Genomic DNA, 23,808 nt, shown 5'->3' with positions numbered 1-23,808 from the left:
ATCTATCACTCTCCTCTGATAATAGTGCCCTGATTTTCCTTGAGAAACCATACCTCTTCACTCCCAATCCATATAGCTCAGGTCAAACCAAATGCACCCTTCACTCAAAAAGTTACATGTGACCCAGACCGATCACATATCTTTTTCTCCCAGCCACTGTGATTGGTTCAGGGATGGCCTGTGATCCAGGACAGACCAATGGAATCAACGAAACTCAGTTCAGAGGTTTACAGGTGTCATCAAGGCATTCCCTCTATCCTGGCTTTGGAGAGTTGGAACTGCTGGGACCTGGCATAAGAGGAGAGCCTCGTAAAAAAATCCTTCATGGCAGGAAAAAGAGATGGAGAAAGATTCTTGAGTATAGTGTTTGTGTTTGTGGATTCAGTTTTGCCTAATCTCCTCTGGACACTGAAGTGTCATGAGCAAATAAATTCCCTCTTTTAAATAAACCAATTTGAGAGGATTCTGTCATTGGTGTTTGAATTGATCATCACTTATCCAGAGATCTTACACTCTCAACTGATGAAGATGAGTAGTGATTAAGATAGTGTGAGTACATACTTTACAACTTTATGAGTTGTGGGTAAGACAGATCCTGGAGCTGAACCCTAGTGACTCACTGCAGAACTGAGGGACAGTTACAGACCTTTCCCGCCTCACCTACCCTGTCTCTATGATGAGGAGAACGCTAACACGTACCTCATGGGGTTTTGGAGGGTTAAATAAGGTAATGTGTGAAAAGTGCTTCGAACAGTGCCTGGCACCTTGTAAGTGCTGTGTGAGTCTGCCCCTGCTGCGGCTGCTGCTATTTTGAAGGCAGAAAGTGAAACGCAGGAGGGTAAACGACCTCTTTTGCTCATGCCGAGCTTTATCGGCCAAGCTAAATTTCAGACGCAGATCTTCTCTCTTCTCTGCTCAGCGGGCCTTCTCAAAAGTTAACCATGTCGTCGTCTTTATGACAGAGATTTAAGCATTGAGCTTGGAAAAGGTTCTGTCCACATATTTGAATGTTTCTGTCAAAAGCATTTGAGGGAAGTCTGGAGCCCACAGAATAGGTTCATGTTACTAGCAGTGACCAGACCCTGTTGTTGGGACTGTAGGTTATAACGTGTAACTGAATATCTTTTATTATGACAAATTTAATTAAATTTATTGATTTGACTTTAATTAAAATTAAAATACATTTTATTGTAATTTCTATTCTACCAAGTGACAGAAAAAGAATACTTGGTGACTTTTGCAGCTTTTTATTTTTAAAATAAAATACGCCTTCCCACTAAACCATTTGCTCTTGCAGAATTCATGAATCACCCGTCTCTCGGTTCGCAGACTCCCATTACCTGCTTGGTGCTGGGTGAACGTGTTTCCTGGGCGAGGCAGCTGGTCTCTCCCAAATGTAAATCAGATTTCATCATGTCTGGCTCGGAGAGAACGTGGCATATGGCAAATGAATACACAGCTGCCTGGTGAATTTTTCCACCGAGAATTAGTCTACTATCTAAATGCACAGTGAATAAAACGTTTTCTAAATAAGAATATTATGTTCAAATTCCTCGTCACTGTTAAATATTAAGAGTGAGGTCATTCCCTTGAATTATAACAAAACCCCACTGTCCTACTGAAAAAAGTACACATTACCTAGGATTTAATGTTATGCTATTCAAGTCCAGGCTGGCTTTGAAATTCTGTTATTAAACAGTATTTTCAGACAGCTACATTGCCTATTATTAAAATGAAAACACTTCTTTGGGTAGAGAACTTTTCCATAAGGCCCTGTAAAGTCCTGATGGAGATGGCGTGTGGAGGGATGATAGTGTGGTGGGAGGGTCCATGGCCTGGGGCTTTGGAACAGTCAGGTCAGAGTTCAAACACAGCCCTGCCTCTTGGCTGCCCAGCATCGAGCAAGGTACTTACCTACCCTCTGCCTTTGTTCCCTCATCTGTAAAAAAATAGCAATAATATTATGCAATGATGACAATACAAACCTCATAAAATTGTCAGAATCAAAATGAGGAAATGTATACAATACTCTTAGCATAGTGCCTGCTGCATAGTAAGCCCTCAGAAATAATTATTACTGGTTCTGAAGTTTTGCTGGATTATCTTTGTAGCCATGGGAAAATTATCAAGCCTTTCTGGGCCTCAGTTTTGTCATCTTTATGGGTAAATTGGATCAGATTCTGCGTAAAATGCCTCTCACATTTAAAATGCTATGACAGTGCCCATAGGTGTTGGGGTGAACCCAAAATCTATAAGTGTCAAATTTGGGAAAATTTTTTCAAACCTGTTCTTCCACAGTGAAATGGAGCTGCCTGCATTCTCCAAGGGGGATCATTACCTCAGGTAATACAGCAAGGTTCGTCTATTCATGACTTTTTATCCATCCAGTGCTGAGATTTTTATTTGGGGAGGAGAGTTCTGCAGCTCACTGCAGAACTTTCCTCATCATGACAACTTTAATAATATTATTGACATTCTTTCAGATTCCATAATGAATCCTAATTATAACCAAAGGATTTCATGATGTTGATAACACAGACAAAAGTAACCAATGCAAGGATTAACTTGGTTAATGAGGATCACTTATATAGATTATTCCCTCCCAATTGTTGTGGTAGGGTGGGTGTTGGGGGCACTATCTAAGAGTTGTCTACATTGATCAAGCTAACCTGAAAATCTCCTTATCAGCTCTTAAGTTTGCACTTCACCAACACAGCTTTGAAGTATTTATGTTTTTCTTTTCGTGCAGAGCTTTTGAATTTTTTTGCCTAGACTCCAAATTATGAAATTAATTTTAATAGAATTATTTTCAAACTAGACTTCTGAAAGCCTCCACACATCATCATTAAATCTAAATTGATATTTTTTTCTTTAAAAGATGCAACTTTTAAAGCTAGTACTATTTCCTATGTGAATAACTATAGCTATATTGATTTATGAACTCCAGGAAGAATTACCACTGGGGAAAAAGACAGGCTAGACCAGCATTAGTCGTATGGCAGATATAACACTTTTAAATTGATGATAATGCTCCTGTTTATGTGTTTACTGATATTTTTACTCATTTTCCAAAAATTAATTGTAGATTGATGAAGGATATATTCAAAACTCAATTCACTGGAAGAAAAAACAATAGATATGTCTATCTAAATATCTGCAAGATTGAAAAATGTTTTTCTTCTAATAATATAAATGGAATAATGCAAAAAAGAATGTCACCTGAGTTTTGAGTGGCACGCAATATTTTTGGCCTCCAGATTGACTACTGGCATAAGTACCAGAAAATACAATAGAAACCAGATACAGCCAGGCATTGGCAAATATTCTTTCATATGATTGTTAAGAAACTCATAATAACTGCCTCTTCATTGATTTGAATTTTCCTTAGTTGAGGATCTCTTAATTACAAGTAACAGATTCCCACTTCAAATTAGCTTAATCATGAGGGGAGTTTATTAGAAGATGCTAGGATATTTGGTGGAACCCAAGAGCCAGAACTAGCTGCTAGGAAGTTATCAGGAACCTGGAACCCAGTGTGTGTATGTCTCTCTTTTCTCTCCTCCCCTCGCCCCGCCTCCTTCCTCTCCCCAGATTGGTTTTCAATACTTCTGCATAGTGGCCAAATGCAGGTGTTCCACAGCTCCTTAGTTTAGATGCCCACGTTCAAACAACTCAAAGAGAAAACCAATAAGCATCTCTCACTTGCAGGTCCAGATTTTTAGAAAAGAGGCTGATTGGCCCAGCTGTAGTTAGGTATCTAGCCCTGGCCTAGTCAACAATGGCTAGGGAGTGGGGTTATGGAATGCAAACATGGTTACTGGGAATCTAGTCCTAGCAGGAGGGGAACAGTATACAGAAAAAAAGGTATGGGTTGTAGAGATACTCCCCTGAAAGTTGTATATCCTGTCTTTTGGCTGGCACGTGCACATGGGCATACACACACACACACACACCCCTACCTGTCTTGCTCTTTGTTAAGAGGTCTCCCTGCCATACGTGATTTACTCATCCTACATTGAACTCTACTCTCACCCAACCTCTTCCTAAAGGGAGATAATCCAATCTGTCATATCCAGCAATTGAAACCAAAATGTCATCAATGGGCCCCTCTCCTCAAAGTGAATGATTTCCAGATTAGTCCATTTTCCCTCCAGATCAGGCTCCATTTTGTTCAGACAAGACTCCTTTCCATCCTGCAATGCAATGGTTAAATGGCAAAATTAAAAAGCTATCAGAACCACAAACACTCCCACTTAGAAAAAGATACAAGAGGCAAAAATCTTCACTGCAACACCACACATTGGTGACCAGACCCCAGAATATATCACACCCCACAGGACAAGGATTACTAGGTAAAGGGTAGGATAAACATATTTGACGGGCATCCTTTGGTATTGGGTGGCTTCCTTGCTTAATCAGCTGCTTTGCTGCAACATCATGCAAATGGAATTCTTTCTGCATGCCACCCTGAGTGACTCAGCCAGTCAGTTCCACATTCTCTCTGGAACTCTGTGAATTGTAGCCTTCTCTATTGATACAATTTCTCTCTTAGTCAAGACTCTTTTGGTTGCAAGTAAAAACATACTCCGAGACATGCAGTCCCCCAGTCCATCCACTACGTCTGGGTGAAGAGCCACAGAATAGACACACAGTTGCTGGGAGCCCATCCTGTGGAAGGGGATGTTGTGGGATCCTTCTCAGAGGCTGAGAGATCCAGGAGGCACTTTCTATCACTGTGTAATGACAAAGCCCGCATGCCATGAAAAAGACAACTCTCCAAATGAAATAAGCACTCCATTACCAATCAGTAACTGGCAAATTGCAACAAAAATGGAAACCAGGCTTGTCATTTTCTTTTATTCCTTCTGAATCTGAAGCTCCTGTAAATACTTTGTTCTTTTAGAAGGTTTGTAAATAATATTTAATGGAAGTCAAATTTGGTATGCAGCATATTTTTTTTCATTTGATTTTTTCCCCTCATCTAATCTTGGGAACATCCCGTAATGAAAGAAATATTCCAGAGCACCATCACAGGATGCCTCTGGGAAATGAGCACAGCATAAACTGAGCAAATAGGCTATCTGCTTCGTGGTAGTAAGCTTGATTTTCAGGAGCTTCCCCGAGCCCACGTCTTACAACTTCACCACACTTTCCAGAGGTCCAGCAAAGAGTAAGTTTCCCTGGCAGTCTTGGGGCAAACGATATCTCTTGCTGGCACCACTGCTTATTTTCTACAGAGGGATTGAGAGGGAACGTGTGCCCCGTGCAGATTATCTTCCCATCTGCACTTGCCAGTCGTGTGACCTCAAGCAGAGCCTCCTCTCTGTCAACTTGTTACTGTACGTGAAAAGAAAATGGAACTTCTTTCACAGATACTTGGCAGTGAGATTAATTGTCACAGGTCATCTTGTGCCCAGTGTCATAGTACAGAACTAAAATCCCACCTTGGAAATGTAGGTGACCACATGTAGAATTTTTGCTCTGCCCGCCCCCCAGCCTGTTGCTGCCCCTTGCAGTATCTCGGAGCTTTCTTCTCAGCCTTCCTTTCTAGGAAGAAACACTTGAATAAGTCCATCAGAGGAAAGTTGAAGGCATGAGAACTTAATGAAGTGTGATTCTCCCAGAAAAAGGCTCCAGAAAGCTCACCTGCGGGTTCAATGATGGCTTGTCACTCTGTTCTAGTTAGAAGCCCTTTGGCTCACCCACCTTCTGATATCTCTTCCATAGTTTTCTCCTAAATTTATCATTGTTGTCTTCTCCAATTTCCTTTGAATTTTTCTTTAATGGATCATGCTTTCTCATGCTTGGAATCACTTCCAAATGTCAAGAGGACTCTTGTAAAACGCTAAAACAGCCAACCTTTATGTTCTGCATGTAGTACCTTTTCCTGTTATGTTTAATTCTTACACTTGAAATTTTTCCCCTAGTCCAACATTTTGTTTTGATAAATGTCAAATCTATGGAAAAATGGAAAGACTGGTACAATGAGCATGGGTATATCCTTCTAGATTCTCTAGTTGTTAACATTTTCCCACATTTATTTGCCTTCTGACTCTCTCTCTATATATATATCTATATATATATATATTCACACACACAGATTAAACATAAATACATTATGCATATTCATGTGTGTCTATAAGTGTGTATACATAACACACATATGTACAGGTTTAACTATTTGAAGTCATAAGATATTCTGGGCTCATCTTGGACTTTCTTTATACCAATTTGGAATCATCCATTTCTCCAAGGAGTACTGGTTTCTTTTAATGGAGAATGGTACTTAGAAACCACAATTTGGGCTCTAGGTATACTTGTTACAAAGGTGTCATTGCTCCTATGCCTTTCTAGTGAACAGAACTAAAAAAACAGTTTTAAGTTACAAGTTTATATTGATGTTTCTAGTTCAAATCCAGCGCCCCAGAGTCCTTTCTCACCATCTCCCGTTTCATATTTGTATCTCCCTCTTCCACAGTGAGAACTCTTGTTTCCAACTACATTAAGGTGTTTACTCATGTGTTCTATCCTGCAGTACATGCAAAATAGTTTCAGAATTACTGCAGCAATACTACTGCCAACAATAAAGCTTCTAAGTAAAGGTTAAGATTTCTTTGCAGTTCTTTTTTTTTTAGAATATGTATCATTTAGTATCGTAGAGTATGTGTCACTATATTATCAGTTTATGTACATTCATTCCTATTTACATTCAATTTTACAGTTTGCTTTTTTCCCATTGTTTTTCAATTATTTTTTGAACACATAAAATGTTTACAAGTTCAAAATTCAGAGTATATTTTTACAGAGTATACTTAGAGAAGTAAGTATGCCTACTCTTTTTTACCTCATTCTTACCCACTCCCCATAGGTAACCAACTGCATTAGTTTCTGGCTTATCTTTCTTGCGTTTCTTTTTGCAAACTAAAGATACACATTTCCCTTTTGTCTTACACAAAAAGTAGCATATAAGATATATTCTTTTATACCTTGCCTTTTTTTGCTTATCAGTATATGTTGGAAATAGCTCCATATCTGTTCATAGAGATCTTCCTCTTGATTCTTTTTCATGACTACAGAGTACTCCCTTTTGTGAATGAACCATAGTTTACTCAACCAGTAGCGTATGCAAGGGCTTTAAAGTTGTTCCTAATATCTGACTTTTAAAATAACATTACAATGATTTATGTTGGACTTTTTTGTATTTATAGAGGTAAATTCATAGAAGTAGAATTAATAAGACAAGGGTTAAATATACTTGTATAGTGAATTCCTAGAAATGGGATTGCTAAGTCAAAATGTAAATGTATATGTAGGTTTGTTACATATTGTCTAATTGCAGTTTCAGTAGTGTGAGAGGGTGATGTTTTCTCTCAACGTGGCCCAATAGAGTATATTGTCAACTTTTTACATTTTTACCAATCTGCTTGGTGAGAAATGATATTTCAGTATAGCCTGGGTTTTTTTTGTTGTTGTTTTTTTTTTTTTTTGCATTTCTCTTATTATGAGTGAATTTGAGCATGTTTACATATGTTTAAAGGTCATCTAGGGGCCAGCCCCGTGGTGTAGCGGTTAAGTGCGCACACTCCACTGCCGGCTGCCCCAGTTCGGATCCCGGGCGCACGCTGGTGCACCATTTCTCAGGCCAGTCTTCGTCAGCAAAAAGAGGAGGATTGGCATGGATGTTAGCTCAGGGCTGATCTTCTTCACATACAAAAAAAGAAAAAAACAAAATAAAGGTCATCTATATATCTTTTTTGTGAACTGTCAATTCATGTCTTTTGCCCATTTTTTACATTGGGTTTGGGTCTTTTTCACTCAGTTTTAAGAGCTCTTTTTATATTAGGGAGATTAAACCTTTATCTTCAGTACATGCTACAAATATTTTCTCCCTGTGTGTTTGTGTGTTTTGCCATGTAACTTTTTTTAATACAGTCAAATTTATTAATATTTTCTTTTATTGCATTTGGACTTTTGAATCAACATTATAAAGGCTTTCCCCTGGGCTATAAAGGAATTGACATACATTTTCTTCCGTTCTTGTATAGTTACATTTTTACATGTAGAACTCAGATTAACTTGGAATTCTGGTATGGATCTAATTTTATCTTTTTTCAAATTCCTACCCAGTGGTCCCAACCCCGCTTATTTACAAGTCCATCATTTTCCTAGTGTTTTTAGAGGCCACTTTTATCATAATCAGAATTTCCATTTGCGCTTGAGTCTATGTGGGGGTTTCTATGCTGTCTCATTGGTCTGGCTATTCATGCACTAGTATAAATGTGATACCTTTTCAATTGGGTTTCACACAACAGAGATTCCTCTGCATGGGGGTCCCATCAGGCCCAGTATCTCACAATTTAAAGACTTGGAAAAGTGTCTGTGGTGGAAAGACTCTAAGATGATCCCCAATGATTCCACTTTCTGGTATTCACACCTTCCTGTAGTCTCCTCCTCTTGAATATGAGTGACACCTGTGACTTGTCTCTAACCAATAAAATACAGCGAAAGTGATGGGATGCCACTCCCCTGCGTTACATAAGACTGAGTCTAGCTAGTAGATGCACTCTCACTCTCCTGCTGGCCTTGAAGAAGCAGACAGCTGTGTTGTGAACTATGGAGCGGGCCACATGGCAGAGAACTGGAGGTGGTCTCTGGCCAACAGCCATTAAAAAAACAAAAACAAAACAAAAATGAAGCTCTTGAGTGTCTCTCTGTCTCCATCGTAGGCTTTAAAAATGCAAGTTGCCATGAATCCTCCAGCTACAAGGAAATTAATTTTGCCGATAACCTGAGGAAGCTTGAAAGTGGATCTTTCAGCATTTGAGTTTGTGGTGAGGGCCTAGCCCTGGCTGACACCTTGACTGCAGCCTGTGCGCCCTTAAGCAGAGGACTCTGCTCAGTCATGCTCAGACCCCTGAGCTCAGAAACTGTGAGATAATTGACATGTGTGGTTCTAGGCTGCTAAATTTGTGGTAGTTTATTACACAGCAATGAACAATAATATAGTGTTCAATCTTAAATCTAAAATAATATTTTAAATAATAGAATCCTAAGTATGTATGAGTGTGTGTAGGCTTGAGTGAGAGAATGTGTGTGTGAAAAATGAAACACATTTAAAAATTAAATACATTTTTAAAAACATCGTTTTCTGGGTCCGGCCCGGTGGCGCAAGCAGTTAAGTGCGCGTGCTCCACTGTGGCGGCCTGGGGTTCACCGGTTCGGATCCGGGTGCACACCGATGCACTGCTTGTTGAGCCATGCTGTGGCGGAGTCCCATATAAAGTAGAGGAAGATGGGCACGGATGTTAGCTCAGGGCCAGTCTTCCTCAGAAAAAAGAGGAGGATGGGCAACAGATGTTAGCTCGGGGCTGATCTTCCTCACCAAATTAAAAAATTAAAAATTAAAAAAATAAGCACAAGGAGATAACCAATGAAACTGAGGAAACTTTTAAAATAAAAAAAAAACACAGTTTTCTTGGAGTCAGAAAAGGCTGGGATGATGCTTGCCCTGTGGCCTTGTGCACATTATTTTCTTCTTTTTTTTTTTTTAGTTTTATTTTCTCTTTTTGCGAAAATAAGAATAACCCCACCAGCGTCAGAGTTTTGTGAGAATAAAATGATAAAGGTATATGAATATGCTTAGCATGTTATTTGGCCACACTAGACTATAAAGTTAGGTTTTTGCCTATTTGTTTGTTTGATTCTTTATTGGTCCTCACTGGGTTCCATGGCTGACTTCCATTACATGTCAACTTTGTGGCTCAGTATCTAAAAAAACGTGGAATTTGTACCATTGTTGAAACAGCCAGTCTCCAGATACCCAACAAGCCTGTGACGCTGAGACAGCTGACTTAATAAAATCTATCCAACAGAATTTAAGAAGTCTTGGAAACAGATGTTTTGGGGCATTTTTAAACAACTTTAGGCACAGGAATTTTTGCTCAAGTGGAGCAAAAACATTGTGGGACTTTTCAAAAACAATAAGCATTCAACATTGTTCAAAGCTAATTAATTCCTGCCTTCTGAGGTGACTACTTGAACAACATATTTCCAATAATCCTAACTAAGAAGAATTTTTCATGTTAACGTTTTAAAAAGGCATGAAAAGAAAATATCAATCTTTTTCTCTTAATAGCTGTGTAGAATAACTTCTATTTCTTAGGGCATTTGAAAGTTTCCTTTTATGATAGATGCTGGCTAAGACCATCTGTGTTTTTGTGAAACATTGTTAGAATTAAACCTAAAATGCAAGATGAGCTGTCCCTTACACTATCACTGTTCCCCCCACCTCTTAACTGTTAAAGGACTCTCAGTGGATACCTCAGCCCTGTCATCTCATCATGTGGCACCAGATAAAGAGCACAGTGGCACCTATCTCCCAAGTCAATTGATTTGAGTGTTTAGTACTTCCCACTTGTTTTACAATTTCTTATGAAATAAATTATTTTCCCAGTGGGAAAAAAGAAAGATTTATATGCATTTTCATGGAAAGATTTCGAAGATATATTGTTAAATAGAAAAAAAGCATGTGGTGGAATGAAGACTAAGATGCATAGCAAGATCTCACATGCATGGAAATGCACGGGCGAAGATGTGCAGGGTGCATGATGGTTAACACTGGCCCCCATGGAAGGGGAATGGAGTGCGAAGGGGGAGGGCGACCATAACTAATGAGCTTTAGTTACGTATACTTCTATATTATTGAAAATTTTTACATTTAGACTAATTCACACATTGTTTAATGTTTTAAATTGGTTTTAATTGGAAACAGAACATGTAGTCCTTGATCAGTAGGGGCACTTGTCATCAACAAGCCTATACTTAAATGTCAGCGCCTCGAAATAACCTTCCGTGACCATTCTATCTAAAGTACCCTCTCTTCCTCCAGTCTGTTCCTGCTTCCCTTTTTTCCCTCAAAACACTTGCCACAATCCAAAATTAATTTGCATAGATGTTTATTGGCCTCACCCCCAACTAGAATGCAGGTTTGTGATGGCAAAAGTCTCATCAATCTTGTTCAGTTTTGATTCTCCAATGTCTAGAAGAGAACCTGGCATGGAATAGACAGTCAGTAAATATTTGAGTAAATATTTGAATGAATGAGACAGATGTCCATTTGCCCTTGTACCATTGTTCTCAGCTGCACAACCCCAAAGGGGCAGGAGCTGCAAGGAAATGTGGCATTTTGCCCAAGTTTTGCATCTGCTTCCAAAGCACCTCTCTCTTCTTTGTTAGACACACTTGTTTCAAGAGCCCCAGAGAAATTTTGCCCAAGGGAGGATCCTAGCAGTCACAGACCCTGAAAGAGAAGTGTCTACCAACTGCATGTTGGCCTGGCTCCCCAGCAGTGTGAGGCAATATGTTAATCAGTGTTCCTCAGAGAAACAGAACCAATAGGACGTATATATATATAAAAAGAGAGATTTATGTTAAGGAATTGTCTCACGCTGTTGGGGCTGACAAGTCCCAAATCTGCAGGGCAGGCAGCAGGCTGGAGACCCAGGGAAGAGCTGATGTTTCAGCTCAAGCCCAAAGGCAGTTTCCTGGCAGACTTCCATCTTCTCAGGAGACAGTCTTTTTTCTGGTAAGGCCTTCAACTGACTGAATGTGGCCCATCCTCATTCTGGAGGGTGATCAGCTTTACTCAAAGTCTACGGATTTAAATATCAATCTCATCTAAAAAAATTCATAGAAACATGTAGAATAGCATTTAACCAAATATTGGGGTACCTTGGCCTACCCAAGTTGACACATAAAATTAACCATCACAGGGAGGATAACAGTGTTTCCGCAGGTGGGGTAGAGGGTACTGTGGTAAGAAGATTAGAAACAAGGGCACATGTGAGGAAGAAGGGCAAATTTTATGTAACTTCCTGACAGATTTTGAACCTCTTTTAACCCTCTTTTATGCAATGATTGGAAAGAGAAGCTGAAGATAGAGGCAAGTTCAGCAATGGAAGCCCTGGCTTTCCAGTCCCAGCTCAGCCAAGAGCCAAGATAAAGCTGTTGGCAGAGACTGGGTAGCTCTGAATCCCCAGCTTTGTCTCTAGTGACATTCTTCTCTAGTGTTACTGTATTCCTGAGTACTAGGAAGAAAGCCAACCAATTCTACCCAGTTTACAGAGAAGTAAACTGAAATGCAGACTGTCTAAATAGGCAAACTTAAGTGGCGCTCTGAAAAAGTTGTCCAGATAAATCAGGATAAGAGTTGGCAGGCAAGTTTGAAAGGTTTGTATTTTGGGTTCACATGATTCCAGCTGGTGACGTTCACCACTTAGATTCTTTTTATGACTCAACTTAGGCAGGTGCCCTGCTATCACAGGTATTCTGTCAAGCTCTGTTGAGGTGCAGGTGGCGAGAGGAATCCAACAGGGACAGCCACTCCGGGAAAGCGGGAGTTAATCAGAGAAAGGCCCGACTGGGCATCAGGGGAACAGAATTCTGATGGGTGTTAACACCTCTCTGGGTAATTTGGGTCCAGTCACTTAGTCTTCAAGCCTTAGTTTTCTCTCTGATTCTCTCCCAGCCCTACAATTTCATGCGAGTTCTAATCTCGGACACTCTGCTGGCCGTAATGGCCTCAAGCCCCTCTCCTGATGCCTTATGCTAACCCCCTATGCCTTCCAATATCCGCTACTGCTGCTGTCAATTTTACTTCTACCACTCAAGTCATGAAACACCCGTATTAAAAAACATTTACTTTCCCCACAATGGTGAGTCAGAATACAGGTTGTGAATTGCTTTACACGTACACTGTATGTTTATCTAATTATAAATAGAAAATAATACTGTGCCAGTGGTAAAAACCAAGCTAGGAACTACCGAAAGAGCCTTGTCGTATTTCCAAATACCATTATATTCTTTAATATTTTGGTTTCAAAATAGCTTCCAATATTTGGGGAGTTGGTTTTTTTTTTTTTTTTTTTTAATATTCTTGCTGCTAACTTGATTCAGAAAATCTCTTGTTGCTATGGAAGTCAGATGGGTTTTTTCATCTGTTTTAAAATCTTCTCTTCATACCTTTACAATTAAAAGTCAGACCTAATTAAAATACTAAACTACTGAACGTGAGAACACTTATGGAATAAAAAATGCTTTTTCTGACCATGTTTATTATTTTATCAGACTTTAACTCTTTCCCATTCTTTCACATCCCAGTTGAATAAGACTAAAGTGTGACTAAATCAATTATATGAGTTTAATTTGCCCAAGCTCAGGGTAAAACTTTATTACTCTTTTCCTGAGTATCTGGTTATTCTAATTAATTTTCTCCTCTTTATCAGCGGATTTAATGATTCACTTCCATGCTCTTCTTTTCCAAGTGCGTCAGAGCAGTATTGTTAGCCAGAGGTGTCTCTATGGCTGTTAAGAAGCTGACTTTGGATGAAGAAACAGAAGCAGTGTGCGGAGCAGGAGGAGAGGAATGAGGTCGTAACATTGAGCAGTGACTGTCACCTTCATTTTGCTCTTGGGTTGTGTAATGTACACGCATGCACATCCAAATACATGTGTGCAGACACAAATATATGCATCGTTGTATGTATCCATAGGTCAGAAATGGATGGCAAGTGAAGAGGAGGGCATGTTCCACAGTTTGTAACCTAGGCTAAATTCAGCTCCTTTGCAGAACTTCATCTGAGTAACCCCTTTTAAATCTGAGTCCTCTAATTACTCCAGATTCCCTTAACACTTGGCTACCTATGTGCCTCTGCTGTCAGAGCAAAGTCACAGGCTGACATCCACAGCAGGGGGGATAAGTAGCAAATGCATGAATTTGTGGCACAAGATCAGGCTGCAGGCATATGTGCTCATGACTGGCATTGAGGGAAATGTCAGACCTGCTAAAAACAAAATTAAGAATATGATCTGAGTGCCTGGAATTAAGAACGGAGACAAATTAAATCTGAAAGGTATGTATGGCCCTTATGGAAGGTGTGAAGATGTCCCTGGTCCACTGCAGCCCCAGTAGGTTTATTTTCTCCTTCCCTGCCCACATTCTTTTTTTTTTTTTTTGTGAGGAAGATCAGCCCTGAGCTAACATCCATGCCAATCCTCCTCTTTTTGCTGAGGAAGACCGGCTCTGAGCTAACATCTATTGCCAATCCTCCTCCTTTTTTTCCCCAAAGTCCCAGTAAATGGTTGTATGTAATAGTTGCACATCCTTCTAGTTGCTGTATGTGGGACGTCGCCTCAGCACGGCCGGAGAAGCAGTGCGTCGGTGCGTGCCCAGGATCCGAACCTGGACCACCAGTAGTAGAGCGCGAGCACTTAACCGCTAAGCCACGTGGCCGACCCCCCTTGCCCACATTCTTGGTACATAGCTCAGCCCATATGTTGAGTGTCTGCCAGTACTGAACAATATGTGGGAAAACAGGTGCATGAACATGAATACATCCATGTGGAAGGGTACTATCACCACCAAAACCTGTCCCAAGGCTAACGTCAATCATGCAGAAAGAATACATCGACAGCCCCTGCCCTGTGCTTCTGTTTTGCCTTTAATTCCCAAGGCTAATCTTCTAGGTAAGAACTGCCTTCCTGAGAGCATTTTTCCCTGTACCTTTTACTTGTTCACAGAGAATGGGCAAACAAGAGAGGAACATAAAGCAGGTGAGATCTTATTTGCACATTATGGAGAATTTCTTGGTGATGAACAATGGAACAGTTTATAAAATATGGTTGTGTGGTCTCCAACCTGGAGCACATAAAGAAAAAAATCAAAAACCATTTGCCTGAAGTTGTTTGGGTCACAAACAGAAGGAATTGAATGCAAGTCATCTTTATCAGCTGTACGAAACCAGTCAGACATAGATATGAAGAGACCAAGAGAATCTTCTATCCTGTAAATACTTGCCAAGCACCTGCTATATGCCAAACACCATGTCCAGGACCAGAAACATGATGAACGGACTCTCTCTTCAAGGCCCTCATAGTCTTAGGGGTAGGACAAACAGACAAGCGAAAATTACTATACAGTTCAGGACACAATTCTAGTAAACCCTAGAAAAGAAGTATGCACGGGGTGCTATGGAGTGCAGAGAAGAGGTCCCTTACCTGGGGCAGTGCATGCGAGGGAAGCCTTCCTGACAACATCCAGCCCTCAGTTCTAAACACTAAACTGTCCTATGATTCTGAAGAAAGCTTAATTAGTCATTGGTAGGAATAAAATAATATGCACTGGATTCAGATCTGGGGGTGTGGGGTAGGTTGCACTATTAGCACACAAGACAAAAATCAAGTATATTTACAATTATTCACAAAATTCCTGCATGTAGCATGTAGCATAGTACTTTATAGTACTATGTACATGAGTATATGCATATTTTTATAACTATATTCAGTAATAAATATGCATAAATATATGGTCTAAGCAATAAACACAAGAATCATCCAGTGTAGCAAGATGCTCTCAATGTGAAAGACACAAGGAAAAGGTGATGGAGGTCTCACACTCATTTAGTGATATAGCAGAATCATTTGCAGTATTTAAATCATTTCTTCCTTCCTCTGCCTTTATATGTTTTTTCAAGCATGGTTAGTTAGATTTGTCTAAGTTAAATGAGCAAGTGGTATGATTACACTGTATTATTTTGACTTCTCTTTACAACAGTAATAAGTTACAGCTTGAACAAAAGTCTTCAAAATACCTTAACAAATTCCCTTAAAATAGTGATTCACAGTACTGAAGAACTAAATGAAACAGCAGTAAAATGAACCTTTACAGATAACAAATGTTTATTCATTTTAGTATTCTTATATTTTTAATGCTCTGCAATTATGAAGAATTACTTCATTTGTAGGAATGATAACTTTCACATAAAATTACAACTGATCATTTAAAATTAATAAATGAAACAATAGAGTACCGTTAAAAGAAATTAAAAGGAATATCATTAGAGACATAGTCTCCAAATTTACTGTCCTTCATCCACCCCCAGACTGTGTTGTTCAGAACCAAATACACTCAATTAATATCATCTTCTGCCTCATTTCTGTTGCCTCTGTAGGCCAAGTTCCCCATCACTGCACCCACTCCATGCCCCATAGTCAGCCTTCCAGACCAATCCTGACTTGAGGGACTCAGCATCTTGGGCTTCCTACTCCTGTCAGTGGAGCTGTCTAAGGGGCTCCTCCATCAATCCTGGGGCATGCTCACTGCTGCTCTGACCCAAAGTGTGACCAGAACCAACCACTGACAGTAGGCAGTTCCCCGAGTCTCATTCCCCTCTACAGTAGTGCTCCCTATCTGATAATAAGGCTCCCATTCCTGGTGTGGAATCTATCCCACTTCCCCCACCTTCTGTGAGTTCAGGGATTCTCAATGATTCTCAACTGAAAACATTTAATTCCTTAATGAAGTGGTTCTCAAACTTGATTGCATATTTTATTCATCTGGGAAATTCATTTTTTTTTTTAATATCAGTGTGTTTCTGCTCCCATAGATTCTGATTTAATGGTTCTAGGGTGGGTAGAGTCATCAGCATTTTGTAGAAGTTTCCCAGGTGGTTCTGATATGCAGCCAGGGTTGAAGATCACTGCCCAAGTAGGCTTCACAAATAATCCCAGCCTCACCTTCCAAGGCAGTGCCAACAGCCAGGCCAGTCCATCCAGGGGTTTCCAACACACACACACACACACACACACACACACACGCACCCCAGACTTGCTATAAGTAAATAACTCAAAGAATGATAACAAATAAGTGGTCTTTATAACTAAGGAGTTCTAACTGATACAGTCTTTCTTGGAGGGTGGTAAGGGATGAAAGGATGAGTGGTTTCATAATTCTTCAGACTCTGAAAAAAATAATTGAGTAAAGGAAATGCCTTGGCCATGTGGAATTTGAGGGAGAAAAATAATATTACCAAGAAGAGAGAAGAGAAAACACAGCTGCAAATAAAAGTCAAGTGAAACAATTAAGTCCAAGGGGAAAAAAAAAAAAAAGAGAAGAAACAAGGGAAGAGTGAAAAGGAGGGAATGGTTGATATTTTTAAGAAAGTTCATCTTACTCAAATTAACAGACTTACAAATAAAGGGAACCCCCATCCAATTATTAGCATCATCAAATGACTGAGGCCTGGTACTGGAATGAAATTATAGAGGTTTTGAGCTAAAATGGATAGGATGAATCTCATCTCTACCTCTTCTAGCTCTGAAACCTTGAGCAATTGTGGCAGATTTTCCAAGAGGCCCACAACAAGGTCTCTTATCACACAGACTCTTCTTACAATGTGACATTAAATGTCCTAATGAGATGTGGGGTCTGTGTTCCCCATGCCTTGAATCCGGGTGGGCCTATGACTACAGTGGCTTTGACACTACATGACTTCTGTGACTGCTTCATGAGAAGCAATACAGCTTTTCTTAATCTTCTTGGGATGCTCCTGTTGATCCCAGTCACCATGATGTGAGGAAGTGAGAGACCACATGTAGGGGCCACGTGTAGCTATTCTGGTCGACGGCTCCAGCTGAGGTCCCAGCTCACCACCAGCATCAACCTCCAAAGAAAATCTTTAAGTGATTCTAGCCCCCAGCCTTCTGGGCATTCCCAGCTTCAAGTCTTCCCAGCTGAGGCCCTAGACATAGAGGAACAGAGACAAAGTACACCCATCAAGCTGTTTCTGAATTCCTGACCAGCAGAACACTGGAGTATAAAAAAATAGCTTTTGTTTTATACTATTATGTTTGGAGGGCTTTGTTACATAGCAAAAGATAATTGGAACAGAAGTTACATAACTTTTCTAAGGTTTGGTTTGATGGTTTTCTAAGGTTCTGGTTCAATGGAACCTCCCTTGTGTGTAATTTACCTGACACAAAATAAGTGCTCAATAAATGATATCAATTCATGATGACAATTGTCATTTGTTTCCATTAACTTTCGTCTCTTTGAGTCCTGGCCTCTGCCACACTCTGTAGTTGTCCTTCAGACTTGAAGATGCATAAGAATGTGGACACAAAGCTCTGTCTGGTGATGCTCTTTCAAAGCTGACCGTGCAGAAGGACCAGCCCTGTGGATTGAGGTGATGCCAGTCATTTGCCCAACAACTCAATTATAGGTTGTTTTTTTAGATTTACTTTTTTCCAAGAAATTTAATAAATATTTATTAAACAGTGTGCTATGCACAATGATATAGAAGATAGAAGATAGAATCCCTGCCAATAGGAGTTAATAACCTAGTTAAGAAAACAAAAATCATCAGATAGACCTAAGGGAGCTTCTAACATATCCCTTCATTTTATACTTGAGGAAACTGAAATCTGAACAAGCTCATCAAGTTGCTCTGGAGCACACATTATTAGCAGCAGAGCTGGGACTAGAATGTAGGACTCCTTACGTCCAATTATTCATTCACTCATTCTTCAGGAAACATATTGCGCACTCCCCATGTTCCAGCCACTGGGCATTCAGAGGTGAACAGGAAACACTCTTGTTTATAATGAGCTCACAGTCTGATGGGAGATCCGGTCACAAAGGCAGATAAGGACGGAGCCGAGAGAAGTGCTGCAGCTCTGGGAGATGGTATGGATGGCAGGGAAGCAGAGAAGGGAGCTGCTGACTCTTCTTTGTCAGGGAAAGATTCAAAAAGGAGATAATGTTCGGGCTGAGTTTTGAATGCTGAGTAGGAGTTTGCCAGGCAGAGAAAGGGCATTCCAGGTAAGAATAACCAATTTTTGTGAAGACTTGGAAATATGAATATGCATTTTCATTACACTGGGGTTCCTGAAACTCAGCTGCATAGGCATATTCTTAAAGAACTTAGAGAATTTTTATCCTTTTAAAGGCTTAATATTTTATTCAAGTTTATTAAACAGACGTAATTCTTTATAACCGAAAACAATACAAGACACCTAAAATATACATGTTTTCTAAAGAAACAGCATCTGAATTGGAGGGGCCCTTTGAGATAGTCTGTCTCAGCCCCCATGTACACATGTGCCATAGCTGAGGAGTGATAGAGCCTAATGAGCAGGGAAACTGTGAAACCAGAGACACGGTTAAAGAGCAAGAACAATTAAAGGTTAGAATTAGGTTATTATTCCCTTTGATGCCCTTACCCCATAGCATGTCACAAAATATAAAAGCAAGGAAAAGGAAAAAAAAATAGCAAACGGGAAGACTATACCCTCTAGCCAGCCTATCACAATTATAATATGGTATTTGAAAGAAGAAAAGACATTTCAAAAGGGCACCACTATTAATGCCACTGAGAAGGAATTGGAAAGTCGCAGTTTAAATCATTGGTTTTGTGCCAGTTCTCTTTTTTATATAAATATCAATTCTCACTGTGAATTATTGCACCCTAATTTAGTTAGGAATATATTTTAAAAATGGCTTGCTGAAAGGTATGATTCAATGGAGAGAAAGTATTATCAAGTGGTGCAATGATCCATAAATAGCTATTATTATTATTTAACATTCATTGAACACCCACAGTGAGCTAGGCACCGCACTAAACTTTGGGAAGATGTGGTTCTTTCTCTGACAAGGAAAGGTTAAATACACAGAAGAAAAGAAAGCTTAAATCTACTTAGGATCAGGGAAATTTATTTTTCTACTCCAATTTTTCCTTGCTTCACTTGTCAAATTAACATAATTCAAGATATTAGACTACTACTAATAATACTTATTCCTTACTTGTGTTTAGTGTTTTATACTTGACAAAGGGTTTTATATACATATCTCATCAGATAACTTGGCATATAGTCTCTGGAAGATGTGAGTGTTAAAGAGAGAGAGTTTTACTTCAAGTGAAGACCAAAAAAGTTAGAGGAGTCAGCTGGTCTGCCAGATAGAGCATCAGAGGGCAGTTGTACTTTGGGGGAGGAGAGATATTTTTCAGATAGGCAATATATGCACAAAACAACAGTCCCTCCCACCTCTGCCTTTCAGCCAACAGTTTCCTTCCCTGGAGTCAATCAACGAAACCAGTTTCTTGTGTATCCTTCCAGAGATATCAAATATGCATACTAGCATACAATTTATACGTGTGGTATCATACTATATGCACTGTTCTGCACCTCACTTCTTTCTCGTATGATATATTTTGGAGATTATTTCATGCTGTGTTATCATTTTTAATGGTTACATCATATTTAGTATAAATGTGCCATATTTTACTTAGTCTGCTATTAAAGGATATTTAAGGGTTTTTTTGTTTGTTTCTACAAACTTCTGCTATTACCTTGATTCATAAATATCCTTGTAGAAACAACTCTACAAGTATATATATATATATATAATTTCCTATAAGTGGATTTGCCAGGCCAACATGTACATGAATTGGTAATTTGATAGTTGTTGCCAGATTCTCCTCTGGAAAATCCATACTGACTGAAATTCCCAGCAGCAATGTATAGAAGTGCCTATTTCCCACTGTCACTGACATAGTGCATTATCAAAAAGTGTGATCTTGGATAATCTAAGTGCAAAATAGAATCTCATGGTAGTTTCACTTGCCTTCCTTCTGATTATAAGACTTCTTTTTTTCACAGTTTAAAAAAAGTTAGTATTTCCTTTCTGTGAACTCTGTTTATATCCTCTATCAGTTTTTCTTTCAAGGTAGTTGTTCTTTTTCTGGTTGATTTTGGGGAACTCTTCTAATATTAATGAAATTGATCCTTAGTACATAATCTGAATTGCATATATTTTTCCTAGTATGTCATTTTTCTTTTGACTTTGTTAATGATATTTTTGCCTTACAGAATTGTCTAGTTTTAACAAATTGGTGAATTAATCCATCTTAGATTTTGTTTCCTATTTATAAAAGTCTTTATTAATGCAAGATTATTTTTAAAAGAAACTTCCTAATTTCATCTAGTACTATGATTTTTGTATGTAAATTATTAACCCATTTGGTGTTTATTTGGTGTGAGGTAAGGATCTTTGTTTTTTTTTCTTGATAGCTACTAAGTGATCCCAACCCCATTCAGGAATAATAACCTTTCCCCTACAATTTGAAACGCCACCTCTGTCATATGTTAAATTCCCTTTTAGAGAGTAGTGCTTTGTTAAGGCCATTATTCAGTTTAGGGATCTAGAAATTCCCCTGAGTCAATTCACCAGAGCTGATGCTCGATATGAACCTACTGAACCCAAGTAGATATGTGTGGCAAGGACACAGAAAAAGCAATATGCAGGAAACAGGCAGAGTGGCTAGCTGGAATTAAGTTAGCAAACAGGAACAGAGAAAAGTTACGATAAAAAATATGAGGGAAAAAGTAGGGAAGATTCCAAAACAAATGCTTTAATGATGCAGAAGGTGATGGGAAGAAACCTATTCCAACTGCCCTCATGATAAAGTTCAAACTCCATCACGTGAACTCCAGGACCTGTCTGATCTGGCCTCTGCTGACCTCTCTAACCCAGCATAGGTTACCTCCTACTGTCTTTCAGGTTTCAGCTTAAGCATTATTTCCCCAGGTGTACTTCCCTGACCTGGCCAAGACTGACTCAGGTACTCCTCTTATGCATCTTTGCAGGATTCTGTACTTTATAGAGTTTAATAATCTAGTCTCTTAATGCTTTCACCTCTGTTGTGGACATTTTCCTTCACTCCCCAGATTCTATTTCTCTTTCTCCTGGTAACTAAGTTTCTCTCTGCGAGACTGTCCTTTGTCTTACAATAAGCTTCCATGCTTCTCGTGGCGTAGACTCCACCCAGCATAGAGGTCCCACACGTGATCTAGAGCAAAGCCACTTAAGCACCAATCATTCTCCAAGCCCCAGTGATTGGTACAGGGGTGGGTGTGTGCCCAAGGAGAGCTAATAGGACACAGTGAAACAGGCTGGGGAGCCTGAACAAAGACTCAACTAGAAGTCATCTTACAACAGGAGGCTGCAGAATGGACCAAAATGAAGGACTGGGACTAAGAATGGAAAGAGAACATCACTTGAAGCCGTGAGTCAAATCTGAAGCCAGTCTTGTCTCCGGACTTTTTAATATTATGTGAGCTAATAAATTCCCTATTTTTCTTCAAGTCATTTTAAATTGGGTTTTCTGTCACTCCCAAAGCAACTTCTTAACAGCTCCTAAAGGTTAAGCTTCTTAAGGAAAGAAACTGTGTCTTAAAGCTATTGTATTCCTAGCCCCATGCCTGGAGCATAGCAGCATTCAATAAATATACAAGGAAAAAAGGAATAAATAATCTGACAAAGTTCTTTTAAATCCTAAATAACAATTGTTTCCATGTATTGATATTGTACTTGCAAAAGATCACTCAGCTAACTGATGGTGGAGTCTGGATTTCAAATCCAGGGCTCCCTGAGTCAAAATCTCTGGTTTTCTCATCTATAAAATGGCGACTGGAACACCTACTTTGAGGTTTGGCATAAAAATGATGATAAAATAGGACGAGGGCGCGTGGCCCCGGGTGTCGATCCCGGGGCCCCTCTGCTGCTCCCCGCGCGCAGCCGCGAGACCCGCCACGCGCCGCCGGCCAAGTCCACGGTCGGGCGCGGGGGACCCGCCGCGGCGGATCCTGCGGCGTTCTCGGTGCGGTCGGAGCATTACCGCCAGACCGTGCGCACCCTCGGCTGAGTTCGCGCCAGGTGCGGAAGAGGGTGCACGAGGCCCGGGCCGGGGTCCTGGCAGAGCGCCAGGCCCTGGAGGACGGCGGTGAGCGCAGGCAGCTGATGGCCTGGGGCCAGGCTGGGAACCAGCTGCGGCAGGAAGCGCGGGGGCAGGAGCCGCGGCAGGCCAAGGGGAGGGCCCGCTAGGCTGGAGGGGCGCGGGCCAGGGCGCACGCAGCTCCAAGGGCGAGAAGTGCTGCAGCTGCAGGGGGAGGCGAAAAACAACCTCCTCCGAGAGAACCTGGAGGCGCGGGTGGAAGAAGCGTTGGACTCCCCGAAGAGCTGCAACTGGGCCATCACCAGAGAGGGGCAGGTGGTCAGAGCACAGCACTGGGGCTCCTAGGGCATCAGAAAGGACAGTGCCCGCCCAGGACCCGGGGACCACGTGTGGGTGGTTAGGAGAGTTGGGCCTCATCTGCCTGTTTTTGTAAATAAAGGTTTACTGGAACACACACACACACACACGCTATTAATAATAACTACACATGTCAAATGCTTATTCTTAAACCAATTATTTCACCGTTTTTCTTCTCTAGGCTCATTGCTCTTCAGAACCTTTATGGGTTATAAAAACCACATAGAACTCTCTAAACTCTGAAAGGAAGGCATCATGGCTTGGAGAGATTACTCTGATGTCCACAAATAAATTATGTTTTTATTCAGCTTCCAATTGTCTCTGCTAATGAGCGAATGCAGAGTAGTGGGTAATCAAAAGTCATTTATATGTGTTTGAGGACCTTGTTCTATGGTGGGCTCAGCAATAAATTTTCCTTCCTAATTGCGTTTTGCCTACCATGGCACCAAAATGAGTTTGGACTATCTGAGCATATGTTGACTGGGTGATAAAGAAGACAATCATTGTGCTGGATGGGAAGAGAAACCATTTTAAAATGTTTTAAAATTTTACTTTATGTAATCCTCAAAGCAGATAATCCACAAAGCAGAGTGGTGAATGTCAACTGAGTATAGGAAATTTTTTTGTTCTACTGCATCATCATGATTTTTAACATAGCATTATAATTTTTTCGTTTGCAATAATTAAAAACGATCTTACCTACTTTAGTTAGTGGAACTTTCATTAACTGTAAAATTGTATACCGCTTGAATAATCTTGTGTTTCAATTACCATCTTCTTAAAATAGAGCAAGTGATGGCTGAAGCATTATTATTCATTCTATTCATAAGTTAATGCTGTTCAAATTCTGTTAGTGAAGGGTATTACACATTCTTTTTTTTTT

General features: G+C 40.1%; 1 pseudogene; it reads left to right on the top strand.

Annotated features, from left to right (window-relative positions):
• Positions 1-14,384: 14,384 nt before the first annotated feature.
• LOC131420624 (small ribosomal subunit protein mS26-like) lies at positions 14,385-22,913 on the top strand (annotated as a pseudogene).
• The last annotated feature ends 895 nt before the right edge of the window (positions 22,914-23,808 follow it).

The sequence above is a fragment of the Diceros bicornis genome, chromosome 23 (assembly GCF_020826845.1).
Source record: "Diceros bicornis minor isolate mBicDic1 chromosome 23, mDicBic1.mat.cur, whole genome shotgun sequence".
NCBI classification, from domain to species: Eukaryota; Metazoa; Chordata; class Mammalia; order Perissodactyla; family Rhinocerotidae; genus Diceros; species Diceros bicornis.
Note: the sequence above shows the minus strand (reverse complement) of the source record. Positions and strands in the feature narration are given on the sequence as shown.